The sequence below is a fragment of the Dermacentor silvarum genome, chromosome 1 (assembly GCF_013339745.2).
Source record: "Dermacentor silvarum isolate Dsil-2018 chromosome 1, BIME_Dsil_1.4, whole genome shotgun sequence".
Taxonomy (NCBI): Eukaryota; Metazoa; Arthropoda; class Arachnida; order Ixodida; family Ixodidae; genus Dermacentor; species Dermacentor silvarum.
Genome location: NC_051154.1, coordinates 6,742,343 through 6,769,695, shown reverse-complemented (window position 1 = coordinate 6,769,695; position 27,353 = coordinate 6,742,343). Strand labels below are relative to the sequence as shown.

At 46.4% G+C, this 27,353-nt stretch overlaps 1 protein-coding gene and 1 pseudogene across 1 annotated transcript in view; both read right to left on the bottom strand.

The window, feature by feature from the left end:
* Positions 1–27,353, bottom strand: part of LOC119456331 (coiled-coil domain-containing protein 125-like) — a 260,423-nt gene that overhangs the window by 149,149 nt on the left and 83,921 nt on the right. The window lies entirely within an intron of this gene.
* LOC119456338 (uncharacterized) overlaps positions 24,152–27,353 on the bottom strand; it is a 31,350-nt pseudogene continuing 28,148 nt past the window's right edge.

Below are 27,353 nucleotides of genomic sequence, written 5' to 3'. Positions count from 1 at the left end.
GTGCAGCAGCTCGGCGACGCCGGCAAGCGGACCCAGAGGCGGCGAGAGCGCGGTAAGAGGCGGCAAAACGCCGCAAGCGTTCTCCGGTAGGCGGAAGCCGGAGCTTCGCGTACACACACACACACACACACACACACACACACTACTATATATATGTGTGTGTGTGTGTATGTATAGTAGTAACTGGATTTTTCAATGGACCAAGCGTATTTAGAAAAATCAGAAGCACAACTTCGCTGTTATCTTCGGTTTATTTGCCCAACAGTTCCGGTCGGTGGACCGACCTTTTGAAGAAGGTCGGCCCACCGACCGAAACTGTTGGGTAAATAAACCTAATGCTGTTTTTCACTGGTGGATCTGGAGCGGCCGCCGAAATTCTGGAGCAAGCGCTCGCATTTCACGAATCCTAATCTGCCAGCGGAGAGCGAAAATACTCTGCGCTGGATTGTACCGGAAGTCTGTGCGCACACGTCACAGAAATCGACTTCCGCTCTTTGTGTTTCCATGGCCACCAAATTGCCGTCCCCCAGCAAGCGGAAGTGACGTATCTTCTAGTCCTATTTCCGCGCGAATCCGCGCCTCGGCAGCGAAGCAAGTGAGAGCGATCCGGCGCGGAGCGAGTTGATCCGAAACGACCAGTGGAAAGCGCGAACCCGCTCCAGCTCGACCAGTAAAATTTGGATTCGCCGCCGTGGAGCAAAAAAAAAAAAAATTGCTCCAGATCGACCAGTGAAAAACGCCATAAGGTAACCGCGAAGTTGTGCTTCTGATTTACACACACACACACGCACACGCACGCACGCACGGACACACACACACACACACACACACACACACACACAGTACATGCGTACAGTATACACAGCGCTTATATAGCCATTGTGCACCGCAGCACCCCTAGCGGTCTCCATGCACACCAGAGCTACGGAGGGACAACGGACGACGAGGGACAAGGCTCAGCCCTAAGGTGCTTCGGCCCTAAAAAAATCAGATACCTATTCCACTGCTGTGCAAATGTAAGCCACTGAAGCTGTGGTGGGTTCTGTCGTTGGCACGAACAGAATTCACCTGAGAACAAGAAAGTGCGATTCGTCATTCGAGATAAATTCGCAACTGTGTGGTTAGCCACCACAGCTTCGCCTTTCGGGCAAGACTTTTTTTTTTCTGAACATGTTGCGCCATCTAGTGGCACTGCCGAGGAGTTTGTGCGTGAACTAATGGCCTCCGAGATTTGAGCGCGCCGGCTGGAACCGGAAAGGACGGCAGCCCCTTTCTCTAAAGTCCCTATACATGGCTTGCACGTGACGTCACTTCCGCCCCAATCAAGCGCCGGCGTCCATGCTGGCGACCCATTCTTCGTTTCGCAGCTGCCCGTCCGTGCGGTCCGTACCGTCAAGTGCCTTGCCTGTGACGCCTGACCGCTCCCGATACGCTGTGGATTGTTTTCTTATCTATTCAGGAACGATGTCTCCTCCCCAGATGAGTGAGCTATTGAGTGCAGGCTATTACTCTGAACTTGTGGGATCGGCGCGCGTACGCTATGAAGAAAAGGTGCAAATGTGCGACGGTATGGACCCGTACACGCTGCGACCGGGCGTCGACACGTTGGAATGTGTTCCCTGAAGTGACCCACGGGGATATCCTAAACTATCTAGTTTACTCCTCCAGCTTTGTGACCTTGGAAGAAATGCAAGCTTTCAAATCAATGGAAGCACGCAACTATTTCACCAGCGCGTGGGCGAGAAGCCTGTCTGCAATACGTTTACGAGACGAAAAGGTGCTTCTCCTCGGAGAGATGAGCTCAAGAACCTTTTCTGGCACGTTTCTCGAAAAATAGCCTGCCATTGTTGTGATTTACGCGGAGTGAAAAATAAATCGTGCATCTGAATGTGGTCGCACCGTTTTTGGATGACGGGCAAACTTCAAAGACGCCCGCGTACCAAAATTTACCGAGCATGTCAACAAACGCTACGAGGTTCAAATTCCGCCCCGATTAGTCTGATTTCCACTGTAACAATACAGTAATAAAGATAAACAATGCCTGTTATTTTACACTGCTCTGTTCGCGGCCAGGTTATCTGGTGTGCATACGCCCGTTTTTCTCTGCCGGCGCTTTCTCTGCCGTCGTAGCTCGCTGCGCTCGTAGCGATGCGCATCTGCTTGCCCAATGCTGTAGCCGAGATGCAGCGACGGGGCCCAGTCTGGGTTCGTGCTATCGAAAAAATTGGATGGCGTCCTTGCGAATCAAAAACATTCACTTCCTCAGAGCGTATTCCTTGCTTCCCACGTTTTCGCGAACATTTAGTTCACGGCACAAGGCTCTTACCTGTCACGAAGTGCGCTCCGCACACACGTAAATTGAGGTTCTGGGGGTCCAGATAGGCTCGATTAATGCGAGCCAGCCACAACGTGCGCCGATTTGTGCTGAGCGTCTTAGAGCGCTCGCACCCGTCTACGACGATCCTCGGAATTCGGAAGAAGTTCGTGTTAGTAGGCTTCTTCTATAGCCTGGAGCTGTCGCTACGGTTGGAGCAGCCAACGACTGAGCAGAAAACCATATTGAAGCTGCGAGTGATCGCGAACCAACATGATGCGAGCTGACAGAGGCGACGGTAAGCAAGGAGTGGCCCGGCAGTGGCGCGTCAGCATGGCCGACAGGCATCTCACGGCGACCGGATGTGACGTCGGTGCAAGCCATGTATACAAGAAAAGTACCGAGAAAAAATGTTCCAGAAGCCAGGGGAATTCATATTCAAACGTATAGCTTCACTGGCTTTACTCAACAATAAAACAATAACAAAGCATAGACGTTTCGCCACCTATGCGGGTGGCATCGTCAGTACACAAATGGCGTCCCATGAAAGAGTACATCAACTTATATCTTGCCGTAAACATCCGGCAAAGGGCCATGATTACTGTTGCATGCATTTTGATTATGACGGATGAACCATGATTCGATGAATTTCCTTGGGCCCCATCGTTGTTCCCGTGCCAGCGTCGTCACATTATCGAAATCGAACACGTGTCCTTTCGTCAGGCAGTGGTCGACTAATTCCGTCTTGGCACGTGTTGAATGTGTGGCTTTGGTGACGTCCCTGACGTGTTCCTTGATGCGAGTATGACGTCGTCGCCCGGTCTCACCGATGTAGCAGGCATCACAGTCCGTACAGTTAACTTTGTACACAACTCCGCTTTGTTCGTCGGAGGGGGTGCGGTCCTTTGGTTTTGGGAACACGTTAGCCAGTGTGCGCATGGGTTTGAACACAGTCCTAACGCCCAGAGGTCGCAAGGCCCAACGCACCGCTTCTGACACGCCGCAGACATACGGGATGCACACAACAGAATTTTCATTATTTGCCCTGCTCTCGCGAGGTCTTTGCATGCGGCGCCGCTTGTCATCGACAAACCGCTGAGGGTAGCTCCGTTTATTCAGGACAGTGGCAACATTAGTTTCTTCATGCTTCCTCAGGGTCTGTGTCGACGACAGTGCGTCGCAACGTGACAGAAGTGTACGGGCAACAGCATATTTGTGCTCCGCAGGGTGGTGCGAGTCAAAACTCAGCACATTGCCAGGTTTGCGGTATACGGATGTCGCCAATGAACCGCCCTCGTTCCGACGCACCAGCACATCTAGAAACGCCAAAGTGTCACCATCTTCCATTTCACAAGTGAATTGAATGGCAGGATGAACACTATTGAGTGCATCATGCATAGCCTGCAGATTGTGCTTTTCCACAATGACGAAAGTGTCATCTACATAACGGCAGTACATTTTCACAGGGAAGGGCAAGGTGGACAGACATATAGTTTCCACGTGTTCCATCAAAAGATCTGCCACGATTACCGACACAGGGCTGCCCATCGGGACACCTTCTATTTGGTGGTAGACAGTTCCGCCAAAAGTGAAATATGTTTGCTTTAAGCAAAACCTCAGTAAAATCATGATATCATCTACAGTCAGCGAAGTTCGACTTGTCAAAGTCGAACTTCGCAAAGTCGAAATTGTCCGTCAGGACTGCCACCTGCGTTTCAACTACAAGTGCCTCAATAGCAACGTGGTTCCCAAAAGCCTGCACTGCCGGCCACTGGTCGACACACCCTACGGACGCAAGCTCGCAAGAGACTTCAGCAGGGGTTCCTTAAAGGCCCGAATTCAGGAGAACAAGCAGCTAATCACCCAGGCAAGACGTAAAGTTTATGCATCCGAGGCATATCTCCGCATGAAACTACGCGCTGCCGACTTCAGTGAGGTTCTCGAAGCAAGAGCAAGGGCGGAAACTCTTGAACGAGAGAAATGCACGCTTGCCCATGACAACAAACTGTCCGTTTTGTTACCCAGTCTTCCGCAACGACACACTGAGGCCACCAGCATACAGAACCTGTCTCGGAAACAGCTGTCCCGGGACCATGTGAGTGTTCTTTCAAGAGGGATGAACTTTGCTGTAGCACCGCGGGTGATTCCAAAACGTGACATTATTGTAGAAACGGAGAATTGCTTCCGTCACTTAAAAGATACTGCGGCTGTAGCCCTTGCTCGTAGCCGCATTGTGAACATATTGGCTAATTCCAGAACGCCTCGTTCGAATCTTACTAGTAGTGAACGTGGTGCACTTGAAGATCTGAGGTCCGACCCTTCTGTCGTGGTCCTGGAAGCCGATAAGGGTAAAGGCATTGTTGTCGTGGACCGAAAGGACTATGAAGGAAAAATGCAAGAAATTTTGGATGATCCTTTGCACTTTGAAAAGATGCAGCACGATCCTACTTTAAGTACTGAAAGACAATTAGTGGACTACTTGCGTAGGCTAAAAACGAAAGGAATGGTGGACCAGTCGTTATACCGCCGTCTCTTCTCGTCTGACGGGGCAACGCCGAGAGCGTACGGACTGCCAAAAGTTCACAAAGATGGCTGCCCCCTGAGACCCATTGTATCTTTTGTTGGATCTCCGACACACAACTTGTCAAAGTTCTTAGTTGAAATTTTAAATCCTCTTGCGGAGGATAACACGTTCACGGTTAAGAATTCTAATGAATTTGTTACCGCGATACGTCAGCAGGAACTGGGTGACACGGATGTTATGGCGTCTTTTGATGTCACGTCTTTATTCACCAATGTGCCGATAAAACTGGCTACCGATGTAATCGAGAAACGCCTACAAGATGATTGTACTTTGACAAGTCGAACTTCACTGACTGTAGATGATATCATGATTTTACTGAGGTTTTCCTTAAAGCAAACATATTTCACTTTTGGCGGAACTGTCTACCACCAAATAGAAGGTGTCCCGATGGGCAGCCCTGTGTCGGTAATCGTGGCAGATCTTTTGATGGAACACGTGGAAACTATATGTCTGTCCACCTTGCCCTTCCCTGTGAAAATGTACTGCCGTTATGTAGATGACACTTTCGTCATTGTGGAAAAGCACAATCTGCAGGCTATGCATGATGCACTCAATAGTGTTCATCCTGCCATTCAATTCACTTGTGAAATGGAAGATGGTGACACTTTGGCGTTTCTAGATGTGCTGGTGCGTCGGAACGAGGGCGGTTCATTGGCGACATCCGTATACCGCAAACCTGGCAATGTGCTGAGTTTTGACTCGCACCACCCTGCGGAGCACAAATATGCTGTTGCCCGTACACTTCTGTCACGTTGCGACGCACTGTCGTCGACACAGACCCTGAGGAAGCATGAAGAAACTAATGTTGCCACTGTCCTGAATAAACGGAGCTACCCTCAGCGGTTTGTCGATGACAAGCGGCGCCGCATGCAAAGACCTCGCGAGAGCAGGGCAAATAATGAAAATTCTGTTGTGTGCATCCCGTATGTCTGCGGCGTGTCAGAAGCGGTGCGTTGGGCCTTGCGACCTCTGGGCGTTAGGACTGTGTTCAAACCCATGCGCACACTGGCTAACGTGTTCCCAAAACCAAAGGACCGCACCCCCTCCGACGAACAAAGCGGAGTTGTGTACAAAGTTAACTGTACGGACTGTGATGCCTGCTACATCGGTGAGACCGGGCGACGACGTCATACTCGCATCAAGGAACACGTCAGGGACGTCACCAAAGCCACACATTCAACACGTGCCAAGACGGAATTAGTCGACCACTGCCCGACGAAAGGACACGTGTTCGATTTCGATAATGTGACGACGCTGGCACGGGAACAACGATGGGGCCCAAGGAAATTCATCGAATCATGGTTCATCCGTCATAATCAAAATGCATGCAACAGTAATCATGGCCCTTTGCCGGATGTTTACGGCAAGATATAAGTTGATGTACTCTTTCATGGGACGCCATTTGTGTACTGACGATGCCACCCGCATAGGTGGCGAAACGTCTATGCTTTGTTATTGTTTTATTGTTGAGTAAAGCCAGTGAAGCTATACGTTTGAATAAGAAAAGTACCGCCTTCCTTTGATGAACGCCGCTTCTCTCTCTCCTATATCACCGATTGGACGATCATAGCGCGCGCTTTCACTTCTTTATATATATTTTTTTCGCCTCAGAGCCATGTTGAAAGTCACACTGCGCAGTCGCAGTCGCCGGTGGTCTTGGCCCACTCGCGACCATGGAGGAAGGCATGCTCGCGACAATATGTCGATGGGTAGGGCTTTGCCCCCGGTTGGGCGCGACGCCAGCCTTCTCGCCATCACGGACATACGGTGGGCTGTTGGCACTTCTCAAGGCCCCTCTACTGACGCCCTCGCTTGCGCACAGCAGCCATTCGCCGTTCGCACACTCATGCTCGCGTGGTCTGCCGCCCTTGTAGCGATTTTTCGATAAAGCCTCCGAACAATTGTAATTGTGAATTGGACACATTTGTGAGCTACTGTGCCCGCAAGAGTTTTCGCCTGAAAGTATGGCAACCATACGTCCCGAACTCATTCACGCGCGACTTGTGTAATTTCGACGACAGGGTCTTGGCAAAAAATTACAAAATCGTTAAGTTAGAACGAAGTGTAATATATTTTCAAATAACTATCCACTGTTTACCATTGTATTGCTAGCTATATAGTAAAAATATGTAATCAAGAAGCACGATTTCTAAGGTCTCGTTATCATAGCAGCCTGCCGATAAACATTGCCATCAATTGCGAATACCATTTTGTTTACCCGTGTAGACTGGGAACGCAAGACTATATAGCTAGCAATACAATGGTAAACAGTGGATGGTTAATTGAAAATATATTACACTTCGTTCTAACTTAACGATTTTGTAATTTTTTGCCAAGACCCTGTCGTCGAGATTACGCAAGTCGCGCGTGAATGAGTTCGGGACGTATGGTTGCCATACTTTCAGGCGAAAACTCTTGCGGACACAGTAGCTCTCAAATGTGTCCAATTCCCAATTACAATCTAAAGTGTTTCCTTGGCGGCTTGTGTACATACGCCGAAGGCTTGTCGTTTTCGTCAGTCAGTTGGTTTGAGTGATTTACAACGAGTATTCTCAGAAACTTCTCCGCAATTAGATTTGCAGATTGTATCGCATGGCTGTCGTCAACACCTTCAAGGCAGCTCCAGATGGGAGCGCGTTGTAAAATAGGGCTGGACTGCTCTTCCTGCGTGGCAGGTGTTCGGAGGCTTTATCGAAAAAGCGCTAGAAACTCGGGCTAGAAACTCCTTGCTTGGGAACTGGTGAAAATAAACACCGGGTGTTTTCCCGGAACGGGACTTGCAATACGGAACAAAGCATCATGCATCCAGAATTTCACGTCGAACGCCGGAAACTTAGAGCCAAGGCGCTACAACGCAGCTATGGACAGGTGGAAGGAGTCTACTATGTGGACGCTGCAGCCTATAACACTAAACATCGTTATGCTTTAGCGGTCGTAGGCAAGCAGGGCAACACTGTTCGCTCAGCATCAGTGAAGACCACCTCAGCCGGCGAGGCAGTAGAGGCCGCCATTGCACTCGCATCGGGGCTACCTGATTGCGATGTCAGAGACTCGAAAACTGCTATACGGAACTTCAGTAGCGTCCACTTTACCAACCTCGCGCACACTCTACTTGTCGCTCACCCGCAGAAAAACTGCATCGCTCTCATCTGGACTCCAGCACATCAAGAACTACCAGGCAACGAAATGGCTCATGCCGCTGCTCGAGGATTCACGGACCGAGTGGACGGTAATGTGGGCCTTACTCTAGAACCCTATGACTCCCGACAACACACCAATAAAGACACACTCATCACATTCCATGAAATTTGCACGCATTACAAACACCAACGCCTAACGTATCCACCTCTCTCTGTGTCGAGCACGCGCCAGAGAGAAATATTGTGGCGCCAACTACAAACTCGCACTTTTCTTACCCCACGCACTTTGCACTTATTCTTTCCTGACACATACCCGACACCCGAGTGTCGCTTCTGCCCTGTCCAGACAGCAGATCTCTCCCATATCCTGTGGAAATGCCCCATCAAATATCCCCCCCGCCACCTCAAACCATTAATTAGTAGCGAGGAGCTGTGGGAGACTGCCCTGCGCAGCTCCGATCCCACCCTGCAGGTGGGCTGAGGAGGTAGCGGAGGCCTAGCGCGTCTGGCAACATAAGGTGCCGAGACTGGAGCACGAAGACCTCCCCCCTCCCGGCCCCTCCCCTTTCCTAAAAAGCGAAATAAAAGTTTATTCATTCATTCAATACACCATCACACAGCAGTTATATACCGATGTGAAATGAACCAGCTGCGCCCGCACGCAGGACAGCATATCATGCCACAGAGAGCGAGTATACGCATGCTCTGTCACCCATGCCAAGCTTAACTTTTTTTCAAACAACGCTTCCGTCTTCGTTAAAATCCACGAAAATTCTGGCAAGTGGTAAACAGTGATGCTAAACAAACAGTCGAATTAACCACTGCCAGCGATGTTGCTGTCTCCAGGGATGAGTGTTGCTCTGTACTTAACGCTGTATTCTCGATGTCATTTGTTGATACTGAACCAATTTCATTTCCTGGAATTACTACACCAAATTTCTTTCCTATGGACCCTCTCATAATAGATTTTGATGGAATAAGCCACCTAATCCATAACATAAAGCTTTCTTCACCTGGTGCAGACAGTATAAACCCAAAGTTTCTAAAATATACTGAAACCTACTCATCCTTCATACTATCTATGATTTTTTTTTTGCAGTCCCTCAAAGATGGTGTGCTCCCGAACGACTGGAAGATTGGAAAGGTGGTTCTCTGAACATGATCCTGATAATTATAGACAATTTTTTTTCATTTCATTTATTGAGCATTCTTTTTCACACAGTGATATGTTAAAATACAATGATGCAATATTCATACAATGATAGCGGTTACACAAAAACAAATGCAATGAACAGTGAAAAAGACGCAAGGACAGGAATTAAAAGCTGCTGAAATAGCAGCTCGACAGGATTCCTGACCCCAATATTTGAAAGCAGTTTTGGCAGCAAACAGTGCGAGGTAACAATACGTGTTCATGTAAAAGAAATAATTATAAAAATAGTAAAGAAATGTAGGCATCCATAGAGTGAAATAATATACATGTACATACAAAAAAATCTGTAAACAGTGTAAAAATAAGAATCAGCAAAGAGTGCAAGAAAAATACCAGCATATATAAAAAATATGCCAAATAATAAAAAAACGTACACACAAACCACTTACACAAAAAGGGAGGAACTTTACTGAAAAGAATGAATGCATTCAGCGGTACTACACGGCGTTTCTAATTAAATATTCTTTAAACACTTTCCTTGTCACTGTATCAGCGTTAATACCCTTGCTGTTCAAGAAATTTAAAAAATTTGGCATAATGTACTGTAGACTTTTTAAACCGTATCCTGTTCGTGAAAAGGGTATATACCATGTGTCTCTTTGTCTGATGTCATAAGGTGTTTCAGGTGATTTTCTTAGTTTTCATAGTTTAAGAAAGTGATAGCTTTTTTTTTTCAGACCATGCTTGTATTTAATGAAAAGGTTAAAATTGTACAGCTGTTCTACTTGAAGCACGTTAAATGTTTTGAATAAGTTAGATGTATGAGCAACGTGTGAGCAATTTTAATTTATTCTTTTGCATGGTGTTTCCCCAGACAAGGCTACAGTAATTAATATGTGATTGAAAAATGGCATTATAAATGAGTAACTCGATTTTGGATGACACTGTCTCGAAATCTTGAAAGTACACCACACGCCTTGGCAACTTTCTTGGCAACATCATGCACATGGGAATCCCAGTTTAAGTCTTCACTGAAAGTAACCCCTAATATTTTAACATCTTTTGCTATCTCAATCTTTTGATCCCCGAGGCGTAGGTCTAAGCAATGGAAAATTTGTTTACGAGTTGGTTTGTATAGGACAGCCTTCGTTTTTGTAGCATTGATAACCAGAGAATTCGCCCTACTCCAATGCAGTAACCTTTCTAGCGTCTCTTGAGCTAATACTTCGAGATGATTGAAAGAACAAGCTAGTATCGTCGGCGTAAACTCAAAATTGGGCACTCTGACTAACTCGTACTATATCGTTTACGTAGATGTTGAATAACACGGGGCCTAACACACTGCCCTGTGGAACGCCAGTACTTGTTTCTAATAAGGAAGAACTTTTGCCTTTGATGTTTACACACTGTTTTCTGTGTTGTAAGTAAGATTTTATTAGATTAAGGACAACACCACGGAAACCATAGTGCTCTAATTTAGTAAACAGAGTTTCATGATGTATTCTATCAAACGCCTTTGAAAAATCTATATATACCCAATGTCAGCATTTTTTCTTCAAACCCATTTAAAATTATTTCTTTTTGTGCTAATAAGGCGTGTTCAGTTGATAAGCCTTGTCGAAAGCCAAATAGTTCAGCCGCGAGCAAAGAATGCTTGTCACAGAAGGAGAGGATTCGCTTACTGATAACTTTTTCCAATCCTTTTGAAATAACCGGCAATATTGCGATTGGTCGGTAGTTTGAAAAATCATTCTTATTTCCTGATTTGTGCAACACGCTAACTTTAGCGTGTTGCATTTTCTCAGGAAAAACTCCCGTGGACAGACACAAGTTAAATACAAAGGTAATGGCAGGTACTAGAAGGTCAAGTACGTATTTAATTGGCCTAATTTGAAGCTCATCAATATCGCGCGCTTTGCTGTTTTTAAGGACCATAAAAATCAAATGTATTTCCTGGTGACTTGGTTCAAAAAAAGCCGACTTCACATTTGGTGTGCCCATAAACTGCAATTTAGAGCGCTTATCTGCAGTTGGCGTGCTACTCGAGACCAGAGTAGTGAAATATTTGTTAAAACTATTTGCTAGGTCTTCACCTGACAGTATTTTGTTATGGATTACGAGCTCTAATTCCTTTGTGTGGCTAGGGACAGAATATAGTAGACGATTAATTTCCTGCCATAGAATATCACTACGACTGCTTGCTCTTTCAAATAAATTTAAAAGATAAGCATTCTTTTTATTACGTAAGGTTTTATTTAAACAGTTACTAAATCTCTTAAATTCTGCCAAATCATTGCTGTCTCTACTTTTGATAAATCTTAAATATAACGCAATCTTTTTACGAATCATCTCATAGCATTCCTTTGTTAACCATGGCTTTCGAATTTTCTTTGAAGTTCTGACAGTCTTTAACCTAAAGCAGTTGTGATAAGCGTTTTTTAAAAGATACATCGAGGTATCGTAAGCCTTGTCAGCATTTGTGCAGCTATACAACGTCCTCAAGTTTAATCTTGCCATTTCATGTCTAAATTGTTCCAAAGTGTTTGAATTGATTTGCTGTATTTGGTAGGAGTCGGAGGGACAAGCTTTTAGGCATCCAGAAACCTTTTTTTTTATAAATCATATATATTGGGAAGTGATCGCTCATATCCGATATAATGACACACTGTGATGACTTGAATAAGATTTTCGTCTCTGAGAAAGTAAAAGGTTTCACATGTTTTCACTTAAACAAGCGATCCGCACGTAATAAAGAAGATGAATTAAAAGTGTTATTGCAAAAATTTCAATTCCAGTTTGATATTATATTGTTAACTGAAACTTGGTTCGAGTCAGAAACTGATGTCATAATGAATGCAGACTACACAACATTTTTTCTAAACCGGACAACCAGACGTGGAGGTGGTTTACTAATGCACATAAAGCGATCCATTGAGTGCGAATTGCTCGACACGTTTTCTTTTATTACCAATGACACTGAAAGCCTTGTTGTGAGGTGTAAAAAAAGAAAATTCGCATTTGCGGTGATGTACCGACCACCTGACGGAAGTTTATCCACCTTCTTTGATCATGTTGATAATTTACTTAATTATGCAAACCAAAATAAACACACTTATCCTTGGTGGTGATTTCAACATAAATATGTTATGGTACCAACATCGCAGCACAATTTTGAAACAATATTACAGTCACATGGCTTCACTAATGTAATCAAAGCGGCTACACGTATAACGCCTAATTCAACCACACTACTTGATCTTTTTATTACTAACCTAGATCCAAATGACACGTTAGGAGGCGTTCTAACTTCACCCATCAGTGACCACTTGCCAATTTTTTTGCTCAACAAATCTTACCAAGCTCTCAGAAAAGATTCTATTGATCGCAAGGTTTGAAACATCAATCAAAATGCATTAGAAAATTTTCGCACTAGATTAAATAATATAGCTTGGGATATTGTATATACCTCAAAGACGTCTGATGAGGCATACAGTTAGGGATGGAAGTTCGTGGGTGGTGGTGGTCCGAGATGGTGCCCCTCGATGGCCCGAGTGCACGGGGGCAACGCGAAGGAAGAACCAGCGTTAGGTGGAGGACAACGTTTATTCCCCAGCGAACTGTCCGGCAGGGCTGCTCCCAGACAACTCTCTCCTCTCATGCCGAGCGCCCGTTCTTAAAGGCTCGGTCGCGCTCGGTCAAACAACCCAACAAAAACGCGTGCATTCTTTGACTGTCTTATGTTGAATTCCAATGGTAGATCCAGATCAAGTATTTCTGCTCTGTGTGGAGCAAGTCTATTCCAATGGCAGAATGGGAGCGTGAGTTGTGTGTTCCAATGGCAGATTGGGACCAGCCGCCGATTCCAGATCGCTCTGTGGAGCAAAAATATCTGCTCCGCCGAAATCGGCAGATTTCACCGGAAGTCCGCGTGACGTATTTCCTTCACCCGCCTGTGCTTCCTATTATGGTCGCCAGGTCGCCTGTTTCCGGTCGCGGGCAGTAGACATGGAAAACATGGACCGCATGGATGCTGCGACGCGCCGTGCGCTTTTGTTCATGCTACTAGATAGTGACAGCTCCGACTCGGACACAGTCCAGTGATGATTCTACCGACACCGACAGTGAATGTGACGCTGCTGTGTGTAAACGGGCGTTTGATGTGATGTTTCGCCTGCCTGCAAAGAGGCCTTAAGTGATTGGGTTCGTCGAGGATGTCGTTCGGCGATACTCGGACGACGAGGTACCGTACAGCCCAAGGTGGTACAAGCGCCCCAACACGTGCGATGCTCGCGCGAAATACCAGAAGGAAAACAAACCCAGAGAATGCTGGGACGATGCACATGAATGGATGGATGCTATAAGCATCTCCTTTGAAGCGGTGTGGTGGGCTGCGCCACCAAGTTGTCGTTCTCCTCTCTATTTTACCTCTTGTTCAGCGCCCTCTCAATTCATTTCCGTGTACTAAGTACCCCCGCGGGAGCGCATGCATTCAATTCGCAGATTTGGTGCGAGCTGGTGGGAGCGATCCGAGTCGGAGCGACGCGCTCCGTTCGTGATCTGGCCGAGCGCTCGGCGATCTGCCATTGGAATTCAACATTACTTTCACCCGCCCCTACGGGAGCAACACTCAGTTCGTCAAAACCCTCAAGCGTCTTCCCGTCACTCGCTACCGGTTAATTGCCATCTTCATGCCCGCTTAAGCAAACAGCAACCGGTTGGTGGCCCTCTGCAGTAACATGGGTTGAAAAAGCCGCATCCGGCGGAATTCCCTTCCACCGTAAATTAAGCAGCCGCCGTCACGGCTCAATTCCACGAAACACACTTTCCAGGCGTGCTTTGTCATTTATCTGCCCACTGGCTCAGGGGACGCTGTCACGGCTTTCAACGTAATTTCCATGACAGCCCCCGTGTGCATTCCTGATGATGCTCGGTTGCACTGAAGCGGCATCCAGTACGGCATCCAGTACGGAGGTAGCCAAGGAAAGCATGGCGAACCGCAACCACCCAATCTATACACTCTAAAACTGACTCCTGACCAAGACAGATAAGAAAAGCATAGCGAACCGTAGCTAACGACCCAACCTGTACGTTCTCGCTGACTACCCACGAACTTCCATCCCTAACTGGCGCAGTCGAATACCGGATCGGAAAAGCCCACAGCAAGGGAGACACCGGAGCCTTGGTGGGGGTGAGCTGTTTCGTCATCGTCACGACCAGGCCGTCTTTTAAGGCGTTGGTCTGCAATCACGAGAGAGGCGCGAAAAGGGTCCAGTTTCCAAGAACCTTGGGAAGGTGTTGGAACACCGTTGAGGCGCGAAAATGACCGGCAGCCTGAAGAAGCCTACGGCGAAAGTGGCGGGCGTACAGCGGAGCGAGAGCGGATGAGAAAGGAGCGTCTGCAAGCGGCAAGTGTGTTCACTTGATCAGTACTTCGGCGACGACAGCTTCATCAAAACGACAGCGGCAGCAGATGAAAGGCTTGGCGCAGTGAACGAGCTGATTACATCAGAGCACCTCGGATAGGTGGAAGGTAGCTGCGGTGCAACAGTGTTGTGTGTGCGGGTTCCTGCATTTCATCGCCACATCCAGATTCGGCGCCATCGCGAGCCTGGACACTCTTGAAACCGAGAGACCGAGGACCAGCGGGAGGAGCAGCGAGAACCAGCCGGCGACGAGCATCACTTCCTATGGTGAGATCCGTTTCGTGCTCTATTGTGGTTCTCACGTGAATGCATTTGCGTTCCGGCACTCCCTGGGAGCTTGGTAACATGGACGACACAGATAGGAGCTCGGAGGCTAGTGGCAACTCCAATGAGTCGGGTCGTGCCCACGAGTTCAAACTAGAAATTGAAGCCTTTAGGATTCAGCTTGAGATAGAGAAGTTGAAATCCTCGCGCGTATTACAAGATGCAGCGCAAGCACGGAGTGAGTCGAGTGGGATAGGCAAGTACGCTAAAGAGTTAAGAGCCATGCTCGCCCCCATGCCCACGAACGATACCATGATCCCAGCGTGGTTTAAGATCGCAGACTCCTTGTTGAGGACCCTCCAAATTCCCGAGGAAATGCAAGGCGCTCTGATATTGCCTTTCCTCAGCGATACGGTGAGGACTTCCGTGATTAGTCAGTCATTGAGCGGTACCCTTTCTTATGTAGAGCTTAAAGAAAAGGTACTTAAGGAACTCAAAATGACTCCGACAGAGTACCGCAGGCGATTCCTGGACATAAAAATGGAAACGGGCGAGTCATGGAGTCAGCTAGCGGCGAGGTTAGAAACGATGTTTTGCTATTATCTACGCAGCAGAGAAGTAGGGTCGTTTGAGCAGTTGCAGGCCCTGCTTATCGCGGATAGACTGAAGCAACTTATGCCGCCCGACATTAGGTCGTTCGTTAATCAAGGCGAAATGAAAGGCTGGCTTCAGGCAAAAGATTTAGCCCAGCTGGCTGCAAATTTTGATGAAAGTATGTCGCATAAAGGCTACCGCGAGCATATGATGGCAAAAGAGCTGCCGCATATCCAACAGGGCAGACAACATTATGCGAGCAACCTGCGCACTGACCGTATACGCGGTGTTTCGCTTGCGGAGAACCGGGACATTTTCAGAGGGATTGCAAGTCGCTGCGTGACATCGATCCTAGAAACAGAGAGGTTTCTCGCATAGCCACGAAAAATGAAGGCGCGCACGTGAGAGAACGTCCCCTGTGAGGCAGTCGGATAAGCTCCCAAGTAGTAGCATGCAGTTGGAAAACACGCGTGTGCATATTTTCGGTGGGGAAAGTCTCTGTACAGCTCGCATTGACTCTGGTGCGGACATCACCGTAATAAGGGCAAGCAAGGTACCAAGTGAGATTTTAGAGCAGAGCAGTGGTCACATGGAGATCACGGGTGCATTTGGTCAAGCTGTGACCGCAGACATTATGTACGTACCCCTCGGCCTCCCATGTCCTTTAAGCAATGCTACTCAGCGCGTACCGTTGCTCTGCGTGGTAACTCCGGCATTGGCTACGAGTACTGACGTGCTATTGACTCGAGACGACTATGAAAGTCTTTGTCTCGCCGTGGACGAGTCGGGGCGTGACCTCGAGAGCGGTGAGTGTGCCTTTGTGGAGGAATCGCCGGAGCAAGAGGGCACGGTTGCGAGGAGATATAATGTAGATTTTGCAGTCCATACCAGCTACGATAACACAGCGCGCCATGTTGTCCATGAGGAGCCGAACGCAGGTGTTGAGGTTGACTCGTGCTGCGAGGCCAACGTAGGGCTGGGAGATGAAAGAGAGGGGGATGGAAGCAATGAGATCACCGAACAAGAGGAGGTAGAACCAATTTTACAGGACCGAGGCGAGCAGGGCAGCGTTGCTAACGTGGGCACCGCCGGAGATCCGTTGCAGGGGCGTCGCACAGATGAAAGTGAACGGCTTAGGCTGTGTACTGAAAGCTCCTTTGCGAAAGAGCAAATGGACGATGTATCGCTGGCAGATGCATGGCAACAGGCAAAGGACAGGACTCATGGCATGGTTATTGAGGGCCAAATGCTTTATCATCGGGAGTCACTGAGCGGCAAACAACACCTGCAACTAGTTGTTCCAAAGCATCGTCGCACGGAAGTATTAGAATTAGCGCATGATAGTTCGTGCGGCGGTCATTTTTCGGAGAAAAATGACGAAAAAGCGCATCAAGAGTGCGTTCTATTGGCCATCGCTGGCTTCGGACGTAAAGCGCCATTGTCGCACATGCCATGGTTGCCAGGTGCATTCGCGTAAACTGACGACAGACCGGGTGCCCATAACGCCCCTCAACCGCCCGAAAAAGCCGTTTGAGGTCATGTATCTTGACTGCATCGGACTGCTGGAGCCGGGTTCGTCACGCGGTCATAAGTACGCATTGAGCGTAGTAGACCTTTGTACTAGGTGGGCAGAGGTCATCCCGTTACGTGCTATAACGGCTAAAGCAACGTGTCAGGCCCTGATAGAGGTATTCGCGCGTTACGGGACGCCAGAATTAATATGCAGTGACCAAGGAACAAATTTTACAGCTAAACTGACCGCCGAGTTGATGGAGAGATTAGGAGTGGCAGTGAGGTTTGCGACTCCTGATCACCCACAGAGTAACGGCATTGTTGAACGGTGGAATGGCACAATTAAGGGCATGTTACGTCATGTCATGGATGAACATGGAAAAAACTGGGACCGCTATGTGCCGTGTTAGCTGTGGGCTTACCGCGAAATCGAACACGATATAACAGGCATTTCGCCCTTCGAACTCATGTATGGCCGAGCACCTCATGGCCCCCTTAGTATTCTGCGCAAATCATGGACAGGCGAATGGGCACCTCCCGCAGGGTTGAATAAACCAGCCGCGGCGTACCTTAAGGAACTTCGCGAAATGATGAATGCAGCCGCGAGAGTTGTCGATGAACGGTGTAGTCAGATGCAAAGGAGCTACGCTCAAAATACAACTTGCGGGCTAGGCAGAAAGAGTTTAACATAGGCGATCAAGTCCTTGTAATGCAAAATGCAGCCGGAAGCAAGATGCAACCAAAATGGCTTGGTCCTCAAGTTGTGAAGGAAAGAACGCGTGCTGACAGCTACTTGATAGTGGATTTTACGGGCACTGAGAAACTTGTGCATGCGAATAAATTGAGACCTTACTACGCCAGAACCAATAATGTAAGCGTGGTGTTTGAGGCTGACTATGAATTTGGCAGTCTAGAAACCGCACCAAATGCCGTTGAACCTCGCGAACAATGTCCGGTGGCCACGAAGGCCAGTAATCTGAGCGATCCCGAGAAGGAGGAGCTAGGTAGAGTTCTGGCTGATTTTCAAGAGGTGATGTCGAGCAGACCAGGTCGATGCGAGCTGGGAGAGCACAAAATCACACTGGTTCCGGGGGCTACGCAATCGCGAGTGCACACGTACAAGGTACCGATGGCTCTCAGAGCGGAAGTGGAGAGGCAAATGAGCGAGCTGGTAGAATGGGATTTTATCTATCCAGTGCAGAGCTCCTTCGCCCATCCGATAGTGTGTGCCGCCAAAAAGGATGGCTCAATCAGATTGTGCGTGGATTACCGGAGTCTTAACGCCATAACGGAGCCAGACAGATTTCCAATGGGTAATGCGACTGAATTGTTATACACGATAGCAAAAGCAAAATATATATCTGTTTTGGACATGACACGGGGGTACTGGCAGATACCGCTTGATAGAGAGTCGCAAAAACTTACTGCCTTTGCAACACTTAGTGGCTTATATGCGTGGAAGGTCATGCCTTATGGACTACGTAACTCTGCCGCGACATTTCAGAGGGTAGTCAATCAACTACTTGCGAATCACCGCCAGTACGCGTGCGCATACATTGACGATGTGGCGGTATTCTCGGAGACCCGGCAGGATCATATTCGTCACCTGCGCACTGTTCTGCAAGCAATACAGGCAGCGGGATTAACTGTAAACCTGGCAAAATGTAACTTTGCGCAGCCGCGGGTAAAGTATTTGGGGCATGAGGTGGGTTCTGGCATTCATGCTCCAGATTCAGATAGGGTTCGCGCTATCCAGCAGCTCAGACCACCAAAAACAAAGAAAGAACTGAGGAGTGTTTTGGGACTTCTCAATTATTATCGAGACTACGTCCCAGATTACTCAAGGCTAGTCCTGCCATTGACAGGGCTAACGAACAAAAGAGTCCCAAACACGTTGCCATGGACCGCAGAGGCGCAACATGCGTTCTATATTGTAAAGAAGGCCCTCGCATCCGTTCCTGGCTTAACAGCACCACTCCCGGGTAAGGAATTCTACTTGGCCACAGACGCCTCAGAGAAAGCGGTTGGCGCTTGTCTTTCTCAGGAGGCCGATGGAGATGAGCGCCCTGTAGCGTTCCTCAGTAAAAAGTTAACTCCTGCGCAGCAGAAATGGTCTACTATCGAACGGGAGGCGTTCGCGATTGTATGGGCATTAGAGAGCCTAGACACGTGGCTTTTCGGCACAAAGGTTAGTATTAGGACTGACCACGATCCGCTGACTTCTTTAGCCCGCTCGGCTTCCTCCAGTGCAAGACTCACATGTTGGGCATTGGCGCTCCAGAAGTATGATCTGGAAATCGTACACATAAAGGGTGCGCTCAATAAGGCTGCAGATGCCATTTCGCGCCTCAGTCACGAAATATAGGAGGACTTCTCCTGAACAGTGTGTGTGCGATATTTTGTTGTTCTGAAATGTAAAACATGAGCATATGTTTATCACTGTTATCAAGTAATGGGTTTTATCCTATTTTTTTGTCCATGATTTCTACCTCATATTCTTAGATATGTGGTTACATGTAAGGCAATTGTTCTTGTGTGTTGTTGTTTGTTTTGATTTCGCCGAGGACTCTTGTATTTTTATGTTAGACTTTCTCTTTTCCCTTTTGATGTGTGCGTTATTATAATTGAGCTGACTATGATAAGTTCGCGGCATGTTTCGACGTCTGAGCAGAAATGGTATTTTGTAGTACGTTCATATAGGTACGGTATTTTAGCAGTAAGTGTGGGGCACTACAGTATGCGGATAGAAAGTGTTAGTTACGGGCTCTTGACAATCCAAACCGCGCAGATGAGGGCCTTCGAGCCACCATGTGCCACTTGCTCCCATTGAGAGTGCTTGAAGAACCAGAGAGAGCAGGAAATGTATCTCGCATGCTGGAACATGGTGATGTTTGAACAGGTTTAAGTGCAGTGTTTCTTGTTTTTCATCATGTGTGTGTGCGTCGCGCTCCCGGACATCGCCAGAAACACTTTGAACGAATGAGCGTGGACATTGAGAAGGTCATTCTTTGTGTTCTATTGTTTTTTTTTTTCTTGAGTGTATATAACTTTTTTTTTACTTTGTACTGTTGAAAGAACGCGTTTTTTTTTTTTGTCATGTCACGTGGACAGCAAGTGTCCAGTGACATTCTTGAGGGGGGAGGAGTCAGCGAGAACGTACAGGTTGGGTCGTTAGCTACGGTTCGCTATGCTTTTCTTAGCTGTCTTGGTCAGGAGTCAGTTTTAGAGTGTATAGATTGGGTGGTTGCGGTTCGCCATGCTTTCCTTGGCTATCTCCGTAATGGATGCCGTACTGGATGCCGCTTCAGTGCAACCGAGCATCATCAGGAATGCACACGGGGGCTGTCATGGAAATTACGTTGAAAGTCGTGACAGCGTCCCCTGAGCCAGTGGGCAGATAATGACAAAGCACGCCTGGAAAGTGTGTTTCGTGGAATTGAGCCGTGACGGCGGCTCCTTAATTTACGGTGGAAGGGAATTCCGCAGGATGCGGCTTTTTCAACCCATGTTACTGCAGAGGGCCACCAACCGGTTGCTGTTTGCTTAAGCGGGCATGAAGATGGCAATTAACCGGTAGCGAGTGACGGGAAGACGCTTGAGGGTTTTGACGAACTGAGTGTTGCTCCCGTAGGGGCGGGTGAAAGTAAGACAGTCAAAGAATGCACGCGTTTTTGTTGGGTTGTTTGACCGAGCGCGACCGAGCCTTTAAGAACGGGCGCTCGGCATGAGAGGAGAGAGTTGTCTGGGCGCAGCCCTGCCGGACAGTTCGCTGGGGAATAAACGTTGTCCTCCACCAGACGCTGGTTCTTCCTTCGCGTTGCCACCGTGCACTCGGGCCATCGAGGGGCACCATCTCGGACTACCACCACCCACGAACCTCCATACCTAACTCATACGAAGCATGCCTATCGTTATTTAAGGAAGCCTATGATCAATCATTCCCTTTAGTCTCAATCAGAAAAGCAAACCGGTCACGAAAACCTTGGATAACAAACCACTGCCTCAAAATGATAAAAAATAAAGATGATCTTTTCAAAAAGTTTTTGACCACACGTAATCCGGTTGACTGGGAAAACTTTAAACTCCACAGGAACAAAACTAACTCTCTGCTACGTAATGCAAAGCGCAATTATCTGTTTAATTTTTTCCACAATGATCATAATGTAAAAGGAGATGTTGTATGGAGGAAAATCAATGAACTTTTAAACCGGCCCTGTGCACTTCAAAAGACTACTGAAATAATGTTAAATGACAAGCCTATTTATGGTTGCAACCCTGAAGAAGCCTTTAATGACTTCTTTGTAAATATGGTCCATAGCTCTTACCACTGATGCTACAAAAACGGTCCCCAGAAGCATAAACAGCTAGTGTATCTTAAACCAACTAATGAAGTAGAGGTTCAGGCGATATTCGCTTCATTAAGCAATACCACGTCATGCGATATAGATGGCATACAAATAAAACCTATTAAATACTCGCTTGACTTAATCTCAGCACCACTTACTCATATCTTTAATTTGCCTCTTTCTAAGGGAGACTTCCCTAAAAGGATGCAAGTGCCCAAAGTAATTGTGATTTTTAAAGGGGGGGGGGGGGGGACAAACACAACTTATCGAACTACCACCCAATTTCTGTTCTGCCCGTATTTTCAAAGGGCTTGGAGAAGATACTGCATGACCGAATTTCAAACTTTGCTACAAAATTCAATCTAATAAACACCGTTCAATGTGGCTTTCGCAAGGGGAGGTCCACTGAACAAGCGCTCTTAGCTCAAAAAGAAATCATTCTAAGAGCCTTTGAAGAAAAGGAACTGATAGCTGGCTTGTACATCGATTTTTCAAAAGCATTCGACCGTCTAAACCGCAGAACATTGCTAAATAAACTGAAACTTTATGGAATACGAGGCTTGCCTTTAACACTCATAACTTCCTATCTATCATACCGCATGCAATGTGTTGCTATAGATGATACTTTATCTACACTTAAAGCGATAAACACTGGAGTTCTCCAAGGGAGTATTCTTGGGCCAATGTTGTTAAATTTTTATGTCAATGATATCACTTGCATAAACCGGAAACCAACATATATCATGTATGCAGATGACACAACACTTTTATTTCGTCATACTGATTGCAAATTGCTTCAACTTGACATAAATGAATGTCTTGAAAATTTGAGCACATGGAGCATTCTTAACTCATTAGAAATAAATGTTAACAAAACCAATCTCGTTCTTTTCACTCCAAGACAATCGACCGCCGCGCTAACAGTAAATCTTGTTTTTAACAATTCTGCTGTGCAGGTGGTTGACTTAATTAAAACACTTGGAGTATACTTTCATAAAAACATGTCTTGGGATACCCCCATCAATCATATAATTACTAGGATATCAAAAGTTGTCGGCATATCAGCAAAATTCCATTTCTTTTTACCGTCTAGTGTTAAATTGTTGATCTACTACGCGCTGTTTGCCTCTCACTTGAATTATTGCTTGCTTGTTTGGGGTAAAACAACTTTAACAAACATAAACCGCCTGCATACGCTTCAAACGAAAGCCCTTCGCCACATAGCTGGTGAGCCTTTCTACGCACATACAAAACCCCTTTTCAAGCGCTTTAACCTTATCTCCGTTCCAAGTCTTTACGCATATACGCTGGCAATAAAATACAAACAAAATATTATCACCCCTGACAAGATGCTAGAGTCTATTGCTCAGTTAACATTGAGGGCACGCATTTACCCTACACGTAATACAGATATATGGAGCGTGCCGTATTCTTGAACATCTTATGGTACGCAGATGCTTCGATACACTCTTCCTGTTCTCCTGAATTATCTGCATGAGAACAAGATTAACATAGAAAATGTGGATAAAAAAAGTTTACGTGCTTTTTTTATTATGCAACTGTAGGACACCTTGTATTTATATTGTCTATATTTTGTATAATTGTCTCAAATCACATTGATTTACATTATGTGCTTTATATTTTCTTTTGCATCCCATTATATCATGGTAATAATATTATATAACAGTGGTACATTACATTATATTACTGTATTATTCTGTCTTGCATCTCATTATATTCTCATCACATTTGTATAATTGCAACTAAATTGTATAACTATGTGCTTTTTTCCCTATGTGCACTTTTTTCTCTTTTTTTTTTTCTCCCTGGTCATAACTGCTGTCTGCCATGTAAACGGGGGCCTGAGCTTTTGTCAAGTGAACTAGTTTTCACTTTTTGTTCAGGCCTCCTTCCATTTCTTTATGGAAAAATAAACCTGATTTTATTTGATAATGGAGCCTGATTTCATGCAGTCGCTTTTTATTTGTAATAAATATGTCGAGAAGGCTTTCAGAATGAATGGTAACACGGGTCGGCTCATTTAAGGTAACTGTGCACGCAAAAGAATCAAGCAATAGCTGGAACGAACGTGACGTTGCATTATTTTGTAAAAGGTTGATGTTACAGTCACCACCTATTACGACACGCAACCCATTTGTACCTATAAAAGTGACCAGTTTTTCCAAGAAAACGTAAAACTTCTCAACACACCCATCAGGTGGGCGATAAAGAACAACGTAAACAAGCCTATCTTGGATTAGAGCTAAAGCTTCATAATCTGGTGTAATTATTGTAAAGTCAGAGAGCAAACTACAAGAAAGTTTGTCTGAAATCAATTGCAATACACCAATCCCTCGTCGGGAACATCTATTCATGTAGAAACTGTTGTAGCCTGGTAATCTCAGCACTTCATCTTCACATGTGTACCAGGTTTCCGTAACCATAATGACGTCAAACTGGAAGGAAAATTCGTCTAGAAATGTAATGAGCTCGTCGTACTTATTTCGAGCTGATCGTGCATTGCAGTGAAAAAATGCCAAGTGTCCACCATAGTTTTGATAGGCGATATCTTTTGGTGATGACATGTCAAAAAGAATACCAGTTGACGAAAAAAAACTGATGAGTAGCTGCGTCCTTACGAAGCGACGCTAGCTTCGCGCATCTTGTCTCGATCTCCTTCACTGCTCACTTGGATGGCCCGAGAAGTGTTCGTTTTTTTAGTGTACACCTTGCCACCCCTGGTCCATGCGAAGCGCCAGTTCCCGTTTCCTTGCAATTGTCAATCCAAGCAATTTCTTCAGCTGTGGGCATAAGTGCTCATTAATGTATACCGGCTGCTTTGTGGCAAATCCGAGCTCTTCAGAATTAATGAAAGTTCGTTTTGCCTTGTCAATTAGGGCATCGCGTTTCAGCCGGCGGTTGAAAGACTTAACAATGTTTGCGTTTACAGAACCGTCTTGGTTGCCGGAGGCATTCGAACGAGCAGCTGTGCTCCGGGCCGGGACACGATGGCAAGCTTCAATGTCATGCTCAGTAATGGTCTCTCCTAGTGCATCCCCAATTTTAGGAAGGACCTCCACAAGATTTTCATTCGTTACCGGTGGGATGCCTTTAATCTCGATGTTTTTGTTTCGCGAATACTGATCTTGTGCGGTGATGCGCGTCACGTTTTCCTGTGCTGTCTTTCTGATCGAGGCACTCAATTTCTCGTAAGATGGCTTGAGTTGTTTTTAGTACTGTGTTTTCCTTCTTGATGTCCGCACATTCTTTCTTGAGACCTTCATAATCCTTATTTATAAAGTCTAAGCTGTTCTTTAGGTCCCTGATTTCCCTTCGAAATTCTCGCTTCAAATTTTCCATCTCACTTCACATATTCAGGCACAATTCACGCGGCACAATGCAGGAATGTGCACTTTTGGCAGCAGAGGCAACAGAACGAAGAAAGTAAAAGCTTGAAAATATTCAAACCTGCGAGACAAGTAGAACGTCAGTGTGTGCACTGTCTGCCGCCTCTGCTGCCAAAATGGCCGTGAGACGGGCTCTGCACTCCTTTATAGCTGTAGTAGGATCCACGCAGGCGCAGAAACGGCCTAGTAGTGTCCACGTAGGTGTAGATAATGCCCTCGGTCTGGACGATGGCGGGTGATAGCGCTGGCAGTTCAACTGTGCTTGAGCTTTGCAGCCCCTGGATCGATGATGTGCGCGATCGCCGCAGCTGGCCTGGTATTGCCTGTGAGACAAGTAGAACGTCAGTGTGTGCACTGTCTGCCGCCTCTGCTGCCAAAATGGCCGTGAGACGGGCTCTGCACTCCTTTATAGCTGTAGTAGGATCCACGCAGGCGCAGAAACGGCCTAGTAGTGTCCACGTAGGTGTAGATAATGCCCTCGGTCTGGACGATGGCGGGTGATAGCGCTGGCAGTTCAACTGTGCTTGAGCTTTGCAGCCCCTGGATCGATGATGTGCGCGATCGCCGCAGCTGGCCTGGTATTGCCTGTGAGACAAGTAGAACGTCAGTGTGTGCACTGTCTGCCGCCTCTGCTGCCAAAATGGCCGTGAGACGGGCTCTGCACTCCTTTATAGCTGTAGTAGGATCCACGCAGGCGCAGAAACGGCCTAGTAGTGTCCACGTAGGTGTAGATAATGCCCTCGGTCTGGACGATGGCGGGTGATAGCGCTGGCAGTTCAACTGTGCTTGAGCTTTGCAGCCCCTTGATCGATGATGTGCGCGATCGCCGCAGCTGGCCTGGTATTGCCTGTGAGACAAGTAGAACGTCAGTGTGTGCACTGTCTGCCGTCTCTACTGCCAAAAATTTCCCATTTCATTGACAAGTATACCTTGCAAACTCATGGAGCATGTCATTTATTGTCACCTCGTAGAATTCTTGGAAACAAACTCTTTCTTTACTGCACAGCAACACAGGTTTAGGAAAAACTATTCTTGCGAGACACAACTGTTGTCTTTAACGACTTATTCTCCGCTCTGGATTAGGGTTGGTAATAGCGATGGACGATTAATCGATTAAAAGTACCCCGCAAAACGATTAATCTTCATCGATGTCCACCTTTCATTTAATCGACGTAATCGATTAGGCTGGTTCGATGAAACGTTTTCGAGAGTTCGACAGGAGTGGCACGGGAATTTGGAAATCGTACGGGAATGGCGGCCCACGAGCAGTTTCTGTGCGGCTGAGGTAGAGCGACTGTCGAATGTCTTTCCGAGTCCAGAGTGATGCCAAGCTGAGCGCTTCCCCTCTATTGCTCTTCCTTGTACACATTAATGACCTGCCTAACAAGATTTGTTTGTCCATAAAGCTGTTCGCGGATGATTGTGTTATTTGTCGTGAAATATTAACGGTTGCCAACCATCTAACGCTTCAATCGGACCTCAATAATAGAGATGCATGGTGTGAGACCTGGTTAATGAAACTGAATACTAATAACATGTAAGGCAATGAGAGTTACTCGACGTACTTCTCACGACACATCATGTACATATTCTCTTAATAGCGTTCCCCTAACTCAGGTTTACACTTACCGTGGCATTTATACTTCCTGAGAACCTTTCCTGGCAAACTCATCTGAACCATATAACAAGTAATGCTGGCCGTACTCTTGGTTATATAAAACGTAATTTTAGTCTAGCTCCCACCAACTTAAAGCTTTTGCTTTTTAAAACATTTTATCATTTTTTATTTACAGATACTGCAATCCCCAAACGGATTTTAGCAGGGTGGAAGTACAATATATCAGCGTACAAATGCAGGCAACAAAAAGCAATACGGAGTACAGTGCCTATACAAACAACATCAGTTTGAATAAACATGGCAAAAAGAAATGAACGAGGTCACATATGAGCTTGTAGCCTAATCAACAGACGTTAGCAGCAAATGAAGACAACGAAGGCTGAGTAACTTCTATATTAGTCAAATTATTCCATTCAATCACAGTCATAGGAAAAAAGGAATATTTAAAACAATTATTTTTTTACGCGGAATGGTGTCAGTGTTAGTTGATGCCTTTGTCTTGTGGTATACCCGGAAGAAAATGTAATTATATCAGAGATGTTAATGTGGTAATGTCCATGCACAAGCTGATATAAGAATTTTAGTAGGGAAACTCGATTGCGCTCTGTTAGTGCAGGCAAGTTGGCTTGTTTTAGGAGTTCTGTTACTAAGGTGCGGGAGAAGTTATTGTAAATGAAGCAAACTGCCTTTCTCTGCACCCGTTCGAGCTTTTTGATGTTAGTTTGCGTAAACGGATCCTAGATAATAGCTGCATAATCTAGTACTGGGCGTATAATTGTCTTATACGCTAATAAGCGAACGGGATACGTGGACAGCTTTAATGCTCTAAGAAAAAACAATTTACGATAGGCATTAGTGGTTACTTTAACGATGTGCCGATTCCATTTGAGGTGGTTAGTTATCCACCGGCCAAGGTACTTGTATTCTGTTACATTAGTTAGGCCCAAGCTTGAATATGCATCTTCCATGTGGGATCCCCATGTCAGCTCACTTAAACT